The following is a 13,393-nucleotide window of genomic DNA, read 5'->3' as shown; positions in this document are numbered from 1 at the left end:
TAAGTCCTTCAACCTTTCACTTCAGCTTAATAAATTACTTATTCAAAAAGACATTTCAGCCTTTTTTAAACTATCTTCAGCCACTTTTCAGCATTTTATTCCAATCATTCAGCATGACAGCATTCACACATGCTGTTATGCAATAACAGCTTTTTCTAGTTGTGTGAATGCTGTTAAGCATTCACACTATAGTTTTCCTGTTTTTCTTTATTATTATTATTCCATATTCTTCCGCCGTTTTTCGGCACCTTTCTCCTTCTGCATTTTTTGTGCTATTTCAACAATTTTGGTATCAAAACGTTCAGCTCGTTCAGGACATTCCTGCTTTGACTTTTGGTATTTATAACTTTTATGCTTTTTAAAATATTTAACTTTAAACAAAAATATTTTGCCATTGAAATCAATTGAAAACCTTTCAGCTCATTCAAAAACTTCTGCTTCTTTCAACTCCTACTACTTTTACATACTTTCAGCTAGAAACACCATTCAAACTTTAAACAACTCACAACGGATTGCGCTATTTAAAAATGACTTTTTTTTGCCGATATGTTTTACGGTTTTGGATTTATGGAAGTTTAAAAATCATAAAAATTTTCATTTTCAACAAAATCTTTCCCACTCTAGCGCCCTCTAGCTTTTCAGCCTGTTCCGCTACTCCAAACAAATTCTCATAACTCCTACAACTTTCATCGTAGAGACATAAATTATACATCAAAACGGAGGAATTTTAGTTGGCTTCGAAGAGAACCAAGAATGACAGAGCTGGGATTTACAGATCTCGAGCTATGCCTCTCCAAGCGAGGAAAAGTCTATTTTTGCTCCCATAGACTTCCATTCAAATCTGGATTCTAAGAGGAAAATGCATTTCTCATGTGTTTTTAACTCGTCACCATTTAAATTCTGTTCACACTACAGTAAAATAAACCACATCCCTGCGTTCCCCAGACCCTCCTGTCGCTCACGGTGAAAAAATTATTCGGACAACTATTATAGTTTTCTCTTAAACAAGAGTTGTTCGGGAGGTGCGCAAAGTGATTGGAACAGTGCAGTTCTGCTCTCTGCTTGTCAGTTAAGTGAGGGGCCGTTGTCATGACAACTCACTGAGTGCTCTCAGCTGTGAGCAGCCAGCTGACTTTTCACCTGATTCATTCAGTCCTATTGATCCAGATTATGGACATCTCACCTGGTTTTGGCCTCCTATTGAGTCCAGCCATGTCTCTCTGTCCTCTTCTCCTGTCTCCTTCTTGTCCTTCTCATTACAACAGGCCACATGTCCTCCTCTATCTCTCTTCCTCTGTCCTCTCATCATGTCCTTTGCTGCTCACTTACATGATGGACTGTGTTTCAGCTGCCAATTCGACTCTGGTTCAGCTCTTTCTGCCTTTTACAATCATTTCTTCTACATTCAACCAGTTCAGCACCTTTAATATTCACTTTCAGCTTTAAATACTTTAACTACTGACTTCAGCTTCATGATTACTTCAGCTGGTGCTTAAGGAAGCAGACTTCAGCCATTTACAGCCATGTTTGACTATCTCAAGCACATTTCAGTTCAACTTTCCACCATTTTAACTACATTTAAACACCAGTTTGAGCTTTAAATCCTTCCAACTATTGACTTAAGCTTCATATATACTTCTTCGACAACCATATTTTAGCCCTTTTCAGCCATCTTCAGCAATCTTAAGCACACTTCAGTTCAACCTTTCAGCCTTTTAGCACCTTTTAACTCCAGTTTGAATTAAGCTTTAAATACTTTAACTAATGACTTCAGCTTCATGGTTATTTCAGCTGAGGCTTCAGCAAGCAGACTTCAGCCATTTTCAGCCATGATTAACTATCTCAAGATTATTTCAGTTAAACTTTTCACTATTTCAAATGCATTTAACACCTGTTTGAGCTTTAAATATTTTACCTACTCATTTGAGGTTCATATATACTTCTATATATATATATATAAACACACACACATTTCAGCTCTTTTCAGCTATCTTCAGCTATTTTCAGCACATTTCAGTACAACTTTAAACCTTTTCAGGCCTTTTTACCTCCGTTTTTAGGTTTTAATCCTTACAGATTTTCTACTACTGTGCACACATCTACTGTAAATAACACTGTAAATACAGCATGTTAGCTAACATGCTAGCAAAAATGCTAACTATGTCCATCAACATGCCAGAATCCCAGCTAGTTGAATAAGCACATTACATAGCATGTTAGTTATGTTAACACTAACAGAAGTGTTAAAGCATGTTAGCATGCTTTACATTAATGGATCATTAGCAGGCTGCACAGCTGGTCAAAGAGACATTTAACTTAAATCAGGTGTGTTGCAGCAGAGAGTCATCTTAGACCTGCAGGATAGGCCTTGAGGACCAGGGTTAGGGAACTCTGTTCTATATGATGACTGTCTCCTAACTGGGGTTTATATTGGCCCAGATTAAATGCAGACATGTGTAAAAACTGTTTTTTACCTACATACCAGCAGATACCACACACCTAAGCAGGACTCACACAAACATGATCCAGGCTCTGCTAGCTTGGCCGTCTCTTCTGCTTCAATCAGTGATGCTGTGTCAGAAAACTGAATTGTGGACCTGCTGTTAGCTGCATTTGCAGTGTTTATGGAGGAAAATGTCAAGTGTAGAAATGTCATTGCAATGCCCCATTTTAATTAGGCAACTTATTATTGTTAAGGTCTAAATATTAGGTACAGTCAACATCTAAAGACAACACACATATGTGTGAATCCTGCTGGATGCTTTCTATAACCAGTAACTATATTAATTACACTGTAATAATCATTTCTATTGATAATTATAAATATATCTATTATTCTTAGAATATACAATAACACCAACTGACACACAATAATGTAAATATTATGTATAGACACACATATGTATGTATATATACACATATATAATACACATATATAATTGATTATATGGAATATGGACACTCTGAGGAGTGTCTGACCAGTGCAGACCAGAGAGCCTGAGAACATGGAGACACAGTGAACATGTATGGTGTGTTCACCATGTGATGCTTTCATTTCTCAGATGGTGATCATCTGCTGCCTCCATGGACCAGTTCGCCCTCTGCTGCACACATGAAGGATGAATCTTACCGAGAAGGCCTTTAGCTGAACAGATGAGACGAAGTTAGTCCAGAAACGATGGCTGGTCCTCAACAGCAGCATGCTTGGCCTCTGATCCAAGACTCAGCACAGGTTTCTCTTTCTGAGAGCTCAGATGGTGTCGTGCAGGCATGAACGTGGAACTGGTCCTGAAAAAAAGAAATGGATAAACACATTTTGTTATTAACTCAGTTTTTCTAAGACCACCAGCTGAAAGCCTGCGTAACACATGATAAATAAATACTTTAAATGTGCTGCAGGTCCAGTCTCCTCCTGGCCAGTGCAGTTTCACACCCAGATGTTTTGGGAGTATTGATGACATTATTCTGATCAGGATCGATGGTCTCAGTGAAGAGAAAGACTCACAGCAGAGGAAGAGCTGATAAACACATAGTAAATGGTCTCTAGATGCTGTAATCTGCAACATGGATGAATATATTTTAATCATTATAATATCAATAACTCATTTCATCACCTTTTCTCCTACTGTGAGGATATCCCAGATCACTGGCAGGAGGAGTCTCTTAGTCGCGTGAAGTCTTCTGATGTTTCGATTTAGTCATTTTTAGCAGCTTTTGCACAGGATCAACCCACACCCAAACCCACCCAGGTAAATGCACAGGCCAAAGACCTACGTCCTTTATTCTTTTAATTTAAGATAGAGTTTTTTCTAAATTATTCTGTACCATCATTTTATTTGAACATAAGTATTCGGTACCATGTACTACATATTACACAAACCAACATAAACACTGATACATTCTTCATGTTTTAGGCACTAGAAAAACTTACACATCCAGCCAAGGAGGACCCGTGGTGGAACACTTAGTAAGCTACTAACCTGCACAAGTTTACATCAGCTCATCTTAGAAAAAGGCAACTACAGCTCAACCAAACTGATCCTGACTCCTTTTGTGCAGCTTCAACTCTTGAAAGTTCTGCAGCGGACAAAAACCGGTCATACTACACATGTAATTGTGACTTAGTAAGGATGAGTTGGACTGAGCTCAATCCAGCTGCAGACAATACTCCAGAGGACGAGGAGGAGACAAGACACATGCACCTGTGGTTGCTGCAGCTGTTGCTATCTTGCTATGTCTCATCGCATCACATTCCAACCTGGAAGTGGCTGTTTCTTGCTGTGTGGCATCTGACATATGTTCCTTTCCTCATATTATCATTGGACCGTTTCATGATGTCCATGAAATAGAGTTCCAACATCTGAAAACAAACCACAAAGGCCTACAAGTTAAAGCTGGCTGATGCTAATTTACATACACAAACACAACTTGAAAATAGAGAGCTATATATGTTTTATAAAAATAAAAAAAAAAAAAAAAAAAAACTGTGTTCCTCAGTCCATCCACACTGTCTCTCTGTCCTTCATGTCTTACTTGTCAAGGACAGAGAGACCGCTGCTCATTTTTATTTTACAATGTTTAAACAAAGAAAAAGGACTTAAATTAGAATAGAATAGAAATAGAAATACTTTATTAATCCCTTTGGAGAGTCCTCAGGGAAATTTGGGAATTTTTACCTTACCTGCTATCCTGCAGTATACTGGTCTCCTGCTCTGCTACTGTCTGTATCTTGGTCCTCTAGTCCTGCCCAGGTGAGCCCTGAAGTGGTCTTCATTGTTATTGGACCGCTTCCTGATAAAGAGGTCTTCTGCACAATAACACCTGCTGGCCTAATAAATCTGCACAATGTCTGGCGTACATATAATCATACATCAAAACTTCACCTTAGTATTGGTTCATGGTAACGTGTCAAGTATTTCAATTCTTCTAAAATGTCTCCTTAAACTGTAAAAAATTCAGCCTCACCACTTCAACATATCCCTCTGTCTAATTCTGCTGCTGAGTCCTCTGTTCTGGTCTTCGTGGTTTCATTCTCTTTCTGCAAAAATTGGAAGGTTTACTCCATTATTTTTAACCTTTACATTGATTTCTAGAAAACAAGGTGGGATCTTTTCTGTAACCAACAATAACTGACAACAACAAGCTTATCATGCTAACGTTTTGGCTGGCAACCTTTTTGTGTGCGTGTGTATAATTAGCAGTACTTAGTTTACAGGCACATTTTTGCTATTACCTGGCTCGTGTCAGTGACTATGTACGTACGTAAACATGGAGCGATGAGAAACGGCACAGAATTAGCTGCCGCCGTGCGTTGGGTTGTACATACTTCAATCCATCGCTAACGCCAGAATCATTAAGCTAGTAATGATGGCAATAAATTAATATGCCAAATCTCCATGATAGGTGTTGAGTATCATGAAGCATTGAATAAAATGATTAAATAAAAACATTTTCAAACAACATTGATTGCACAGCGTGGGCAAGGACCACGTAGATGAACGGAGCCGAATTCTCGCGAGAACTCGACTGAGAACTGAAGCTGAATTCTCGTGAAAACGGCTGCGCGTGAGACACCTAGCGGCGGGAATTCATTCCTACAGAGAAGTAAGTGAGTAAGAGGTAAGTTAAGGGTTTTGAGGTTTTCATTTTCCTATGTTGTTAAAACATTATTAAAAATTTTTATATATATATATATATATATATATATATATTTGTTTAACATATATATAATGTGTGTTTAGTTGACATAACAGTTAAAAGTAATTTACATTACCTGTAAATGACATCCTTTTGACATTATAGCAAGGGACCGGTCGTGACGTAGCAGTTTTCCTAGTTAGCTAAATACTTTTTAATTAACGGGTTACATTCTCAATTCAGGCCTAAACGGAAAAATTAAAATAAATAAATAAATAAATAATAATAATAACTGAAAAAAAGTCACCCCTCACAGCTACGGATTAATGTGGTCTTTCTGGAGAAAAATGACCACTTAGTTTTTGATATTGTAATATAGACAATATGGAGAATAGCGAGACAAGAAGTTACATCTGTCAAACTAAAATATATGTTATACAAAAATATTACAAATAATAAAATATTTCTTTGTCATATTTTACTTGTTATAATAATTCCTCTTTAACCCCCCTGTTTTCTTAGTCCACTTTTCTCTTCTTGATAAACTTTGACAGAGACATCTTTCTTCGTCCAGACTGATGGTCTATCTGACACTTTCAGAGCTCGGGTTTCCTTTAACTTTTTTCCTAGCGGAGTTTTTACAAATGCCCGCCCTACTCTGCTTCTGATTGGCTCTAACGTCTCAAAACTCTGTGTACTGATAGGTTGCTGGTTCCTGTCATTTATAGCAATCCTCCGCTCGTGTCCTGCTTCTTTCAGACAGAGGGTTAGGTGACCGTACAGTTTAGTCCAGCTCGTTTAGAACCGCAAATGTTAGGCGACCTTTTGAAAAATGATAACTTATAATTTTTGAATGCTATCTATTATAGGACTTGTTAGTTTTTAAGAGCCACATTTTTATTTCTGTTTTTAGGTTTTAAAATAAAAAGCATACAACTTTCTAAAAGACGATAGGCAGACTTTCATCTATGTGATGTAGATATTTGTGGAAAATCTTTTATTATAAATTATAAATCATAAATTATAAATAAATAAATAAATAAATAAATATAAAAAGCCCATAGTTTCCAACCTAATTACAATAGTTGCTCAAAACCTGCATTTATTATCTTTATCTTAAAAAAATGAGTTCTTCAGTATTTTTAGCCATGTATTAGGAGCCATTGTGGAAGGTCCAGAGACCCACATATGGCTCTGGAGCCGCAGGTTGCAGACCCCTGGTCTAGTCACAGATGGTGGAGATGCACTGCTTTGGGCGAGACGGCAAAACTTGGTGAACATAAAGAGTTGTTAGCACTAAAATGCCGTCAATTCTATACAGGGATACTTTATTTCACATTATAAACAAATTAGTTTGTGAACCTTGAACTTTAATTCACAAGTATCTTTCTAATCTATATCTGTTTTTAAAATGATTCATCAAAGATTCTTTTAATTTTCTTTCTTACCTGTGTATCACCTTCATGTTGTTACAGGATGGCATTGCAAATTGTATTGCAGACCAAGGCTTCAGTCCCCTACAGCAAACTGCCACCAATTCAAGTTCATGTAGTGGCAACCAAAGCACAATCCAAAGTCCTTTCATGGGACTTTGCAGAAGGATCTGTCACTCCCATGGTGACAAAAGTAAATAAATTGGCAGTGATCAGTGATGGAAACATCATTACAAAAATTGTGTTATTTGAGGAGTTCTCAGAGAGCGTGATTGCAGGGAGAAACTACCTCATGAGAGGATATTCCTTGAGAGGAAACTCCCCCCCATACACCATTTTAATCACAAACAAAACACAGTTCATGCGCAGTTCTCCAGTGGCTGTGCCTGAAGATTTGAAGAAGGAGGCAACTGCTCTACTGGACCCACCCTCTAGGAAGATCCACCTGAGGGAGTTTGGGAAGGTACAGGGTCATATGACCGTAGAAGGAAGGGTCATCGAAGTAAGTTTTCACACCACAATTGAAAAAGGTTGTGTACAATAAATTTAATCCACATTACAACTTCTATCTATTTAACTGTTTATTGAGCAATGACCACATTTGTACACTTCATTGTACATACAAAATGCTTTTGTATGAGTTCTCCTCACCAACCATCAAAGATCAGGCTACATTCCAACTACTTCAGTGAGATCAGTCTTCAGCATGAAACATTGCAAAAAAAACTGTTAGTACTGACCACTTTCTACTGTATAACCTGTTGTTTTAGGGAAAAGTATCCAAGTGTTAAAGTCTTGTAATATCCTAAAATATTATAATCTTTTCTCACTACAAAAATAGTGTTGTTGGGTGTATTTTGTCCGTTTCATGAAATGATTGTACAAATAAGACATGAGCAATTTGTTTTTGTTTTTTTTAATGATTGTCGTAATAGTGCTTTACTGCTTCATCAGCTCTGATTGGCATAGTGTAATTGGATAAACACTTGGAAATGAATGATGTAATTCATGCTTACCTTCATTTTTATATTTAGAGTTCAGCTCCCAAAAAAATTCAGATGAGGACCGAGGAAATCCCATTAAAAAACATAAAGCTGCAACAGGTAAGTAGAGTCAATGTGAGGAAGAAAAGGACGGAGTCACAGGATCACATTAAACAGGATGCTTTTATCTTTGTTTTTACTGAGTGTAGTTGATAACGAGATTTCATTGTGCTCCAGAAATAAACTGATATGTTGAGTTGTGTAATACAAAGTACAGTGTGCTTGATGTTTTAGAAATAAAGTAGATGACCAGGAGCTTCATTTATCAAACTGTGCGTAGCAAAGAAAACTACAGGTGGTTGGTGTAGGAAAAAAGCGGCTGAATATCTCAGCATCCAACTGCCATGCAGGAGTTTAAAGTTCAATTTCCACAGGGGTGAATCCCTTTGGAGAAAAGCTGCTAAATGACAGTAATGATGCTGGTTATTTAGTCATTTGTTCTAATTTATAAAAATAAATATGAACAGATACATCTGAGATTGATTGCAGTTTATTTAGTGTTACATAATATTTCTTTATAGTTGCTGGGTGCTCCAGCTGGGTGGGCGGTGCTCCAGCTGGGTGGGCGGTGCAGAGGGACACAATCAGCGCTATTAACCAGGAAATAAAGATTGTCTTCACAGAAATTGGGACAAAAAATAAAAAAACATTGTGTAAGACTAACTAAAAAAACTAAAAAGGAAATCTAATTTTTGTTGAGACATTGTTACTTTGAGGTCTGACATATTAGAAACTTGATATTTATTCTTCTTGATATTTAGCACATTTCAGAGCATTTTCAATCAATTACTGGAATTTCTCATTTCACAATAAACTCATCGGACAGGTTGGAATGAAACTGCTGCTCCGCTGCTCAGAAAGGAAGGTCTGGAGACATGAGACTTCCTTTCTGATAGATATTCTTATATCATCTATCAAAAAATAAAAATGATTATAATATTTAGAAAAATACATCAGTAAATAAAGAAACATTAATATTTCAGCAATTCATTTTTCTTAAGTGCCTGGTTCTTTATGTAAAGGAATGTACATTTGCTTTTTCTTTCTCCTTAGAACAAAGCAAAAAATGTGGAGTTCATAATTTATAGGTTATTTATGCTGTTATTGTACTGGTCTGGCTAACTGGAAATCAGATTGCCCTGAAGATAGAACCCTACAATGAGTTTGACTCCCCTGATGTATATCTGTATGTCAGGCAGGTGTTTGTCACCTCTTACAGTGTGCAATGACAAAAACATTAATGCTATGTTTTATGGTTACAGGAGGACACCCAGGTGGATATCTGCCTCTGGAGGGAGGCTGCTCTGCTGGAGGTAGACTATGGAAAGGAGGTTTCCTTGAGCCACCTCGTCTTCAACAAAAGCAGCTATGGACTGCGGCTGCAGTCTACAGCCAATACACAGCTGCTGGTAATTTCTATAATTTCCCTTCAATATGCATTTTTTAAAATAGATGAGAAAAACATACAGTCTCACACACAGACAGAGACACACAGACAGACACACAGAGTGAAAGACAGACACAGACAGAGACACAGATAGAGAGAAAGATACACAGACAAAGAGACAGACAGACAGAGAGAGACACACAAAGACAAACATACAGAGAGACACACATACAGAGAGAGACACACACAGACAAAGACACACATACAGAGAGACACACATACAGAGAGAGACACAGACAGAGAGACATTACATTTTACATTAAGGTGAAAAAATGTATGTTGTGTTTCACAGACAAGCGTGAAACAGGAGGACAAAGTCTTCAAAATCACTGGAATAATCGAGACGGGCCGAAATGGTCTTCTGGAAATCGCCACCAGTGACAACGACAAGTTTTTTATTGAGGAGTCTCTGTGGTCACCCCTTGAAGACCTAATGTTTAAATCGGACCTTTACGTTAAAGCCATCATTGGTGGGGGGAAGGTCACAACAATTCATCCAGTGGACCAACCATGAGAAATGTGCAGTGTCTGCCCGTACTTACTTTAGTTTCTGAATGTTTTGAATGTTGCAGTACATGTTAATTTGTTATTAAGCCAAAACGTTTCATTTTCCACATACAGTACCAGTCAGACGGTTGGACACACTTTTTATTACATTTAATGGAAAGGTGTGTCCAACCGTTTGACTGGTACTGTACTTGTAACAAATAGACACAGAGTTTATGTTCATAGCGGGGATCCTGAGCTCCCCCTTTTGCATAATATTACACATGTTGTGGACACAGACACAGAGAGAGAGAGACCCAGAGAAAGACACACAGAGAGAGGGAGAGATAGAGCCAGAGAGAGGGAGAGACAGAGTGAGAAAGAGGGTGAGACACAGAGACACAGACGGAGCGAAAGAGAGAGAGAGGTGGAGAGAAAAAGAGCGAGAGAGAGCAAGAGAGAGAGGGAGAGATGGAACGAGAGAGAGAGGGAACAGACAGACACACACATACAAATATTTAAACCAGTTCTGCTTAAGACACTAATGTTTACAGTGTTTGTTTAAAAGCATTAATAAAAATGTCATTTCGAGACCAGTTTGAAGTGTATGATGGCAAAGGGAGGGTGCACAGTACACATTTGACTAAGCACCACACTTCTCATTGATTGTTTTCCATCCATTCATTTTCTAGTCTGTTTATCATCATGCTTGGGGTTGGAGTCAATTACCAGCATTTCCCAGGTGAGAGGCAGGGTGCCCCCCGGACAGCTTAGCAGTCCATGACAGGGCAAACACAGTAAGACAAACAACCACTAGCCTTAAGTCCTATGATCAATCAACTTAACATTTATATATTTGGACTGCTAGAAGAAGCCGGAGTACCAAAACCTAGAACATTTGACAATTGCTGAAATTTCCCACTTCACCTTGAACTCACCAGACTGGTTGGAATGAAACTGCACTGCCACTGCTCACAAAGAGTGTCTGAAGACAAAAGAACCTACAGGAGAGGAGGACAGAGAAACAGTCTGCAAAAACTGGGGAACACAGATTTCCAGGACCATCTCTTTGTCCTCTATTGTCTTGTGAAATGATGAGGACAACAAGACCAGCAGGAGAAGAGGACTGAGACTACTGCTCATTTTTACTTTACAATGTTTAAAAAAAGATAAACGAAAGAAATTACCTGCAATCCTACCGTACACTGGTGTCCTGCTCTGATAATGTCTGGATCATGGTCCTCTAGCCCTGCTCGCCTCTTCAGGGCTGCAGAAAGAGACGTCCTGACCAGATAAATCAGTCAGTACAGTGTCTGACGTACATATACTCATATATGAAAACTTCACCTTACTATTGGTTGATGGTAATGTGTCGAGTATTTAAATCCTCCTACGGAGGACAGAGAGACAGTCCTGGATAAGTTAAGAAAGAACAAGAGCAGGAGACATGCAAGGAGGACAGACAGACAGACAGAAAAGTGGGGAACAGTTTTCCAGGACTGTCTGTCTGTCCTCCTCTGCTATTTGTACTTTTAAAACTTCAGGTGTTGACTTCAGCTCCATAAATAAATAAATAAATAAATTCAGATAGCAGTTATCAGAAGTCAGAGGTCAGATAGCAGTTATCAGAAGTCAGATAGCAGTTATCAGAAGTCAGATAGCAGTTATCAGAAGTCAGAGGTCAGATAGCAGTTATCAGCTACCTGACATCTGAGACGTGATACCTGCTATCAGAAGTCCTCCATCAAATATCAGACGTCAGAGATCAGGTATATATATATATATATATATAATCCTGATGTGTGTGTGTATATAATTTTTATCTTCATGAAGGTGTGAAATGTGTATATGTTATGTGTTCCACAGAATTTAAGTGTTCCAGTTGATGCCATGGCCGTGAAAGTCATTGGGGTTTTGGAGACAAACAAAGAAGGCCTGCTGGAGGTTGCATTAAGTATGGGTGGGAAATTTTTCATTGAGGAAAAAATGTGGCAGCCCCTGGAGGAGCACCTTTTTAAAGGTTCGCGTCGGGCCTTAGCACACCCCTCTGCCGTTGTAAAATCCCTGTAACCCACGGCTTCTCGGGGCTTATAGCTTTATTATCTGATTCATCGTTGTTAGGTGTTGGAGCCAATTCAAAGTTGAAAGGCAGAGTCCACGCTGACAAGCTTACAAATCCATCACAGGACCAACACAGAGACAAAGTAATTCACTCCTAGACAGTGTTTAGAGTCAACAATTAACCTAACATGCATGTATTTGGACAGTAGAAGGAAGCTGGAGTAACCACACAGCAAGAACCCACACAGACTAGAGATGAAGGTAGAAGAGATCAGAAAATGAAGCATCTCTTTGGTGCTCAGCCACATGATGGACTGTGTTCCAACTGCCAAAACTCAGTTCTTTCAGCCTTTTACAATTAATAAAAAAAAAAGAATGAAACAGTTCAGCAGCTTTAATGTTCAGTTTGAGCTTTAAATACTTAAATTGTTTAATTCAGCTTTGTTATTACGTTAGATACTGCTTTAACAATAACACTTCAGTTTAACTATATTAGCTGTATTTCAGTTTACCTTTCCACCATTTTAAACTAATTGAAACACTTGTTTTAGCTTTAAAAACTTAAAACTAATTTCAGCTTCACATTTACTAATTCAACACTCACATTTTACCTGTCTTTAATCAAGCACTGGAATTTCTGACTTCACGTGAACTCACCACAACGTTTCTACTAGGCCCTCGCGCTGCGCTCCCTCCTCCCCTTTTGCTGGCTTCGTCAGACGGTGAGCATACGCCATATTTCTCACGGTTAAATTATTAATATTTTAACTATAAACACCTGTAAATGTCCTCTAACATGTCCTGAGATGTTGTTGAAATGTAAGCGACGTAAAAACAATCCAAGAATGATCGAAATTAATTACTATTTTAACCATATGAACAAGTGTTTTTTAACAGTCTGAAGCTAGCTAACCGTTAGCGTCGCTAACGCTAACGGTCGCTATAGGTTCATTTTTAACATCATAAATATGCTTCCAGCTCTTGTTAAACAGCAAACCAATTCAAACAAACCAATGAGCCACCAGATTTGTATATTCTTTAACTACAGTGACGAAGTTATGACCTGGCAAATGGCAGCTAGGGAGAAAGCAGCAAAACTCATTCTTATCCCACTTATAGTAACTAGGCTTGTACAGTAAGGTAGCGATTAGCATTATGCTAACTGCTAGCTGTCTGTTCAACCAGACCTGTAGATAATTAGGTGTGTTTTGTCTGAGGGATTCATATACAGTTAACTGCTAATACTATCCTGTCTGGAGGGACTAACCAGTCAGAAAACTCATATT

At 38.2% G+C, this 13,393-nt stretch overlaps 2 long non-coding RNA genes across 2 annotated transcripts; both read right to left on the bottom strand.

Moving 5' to 3' along the window:
- Positions 1 to 3,134: 3,134 nt before the first annotated feature.
- LOC121655407 lies at positions 3,135 to 5,708 on the bottom strand. The gene is made up of 4 exons (XR_006013189.1): positions 4,682 to 5,708; positions 3,615 to 4,360; positions 3,384 to 3,518; positions 3,135 to 3,288 (listed from the first exon to the last, which is right to left on the bottom strand). It is a non-coding gene; the product is annotated as an uncharacterized LOC121655407 (long non-coding RNA).
- A 2,932-nt stretch (positions 5,709 to 8,640) lies between these two features.
- On the bottom strand, positions 8,641 to 12,980 carry LOC121655549. The gene is made up of 3 exons (XR_006013238.1): positions 11,234 to 12,980; positions 10,985 to 11,047; positions 8,641 to 8,670 (listed from the first exon to the last, which is right to left on the bottom strand). It is a non-coding gene; the product is annotated as an uncharacterized LOC121655549 (long non-coding RNA).
- Between the last annotated feature and the right edge of the window lie 413 nt (positions 12,981 to 13,393).

This window comes from Melanotaenia boesemani, chromosome 2, assembly GCF_017639745.1.
Source record: "Melanotaenia boesemani isolate fMelBoe1 chromosome 2, fMelBoe1.pri, whole genome shotgun sequence".
Taxonomy (NCBI): Eukaryota; Metazoa; Chordata; class Actinopteri; order Atheriniformes; family Melanotaeniidae; genus Melanotaenia; species Melanotaenia boesemani.
Note: the sequence above shows the minus strand (reverse complement) of the source record. Positions and strands in the feature narration are given on the sequence as shown.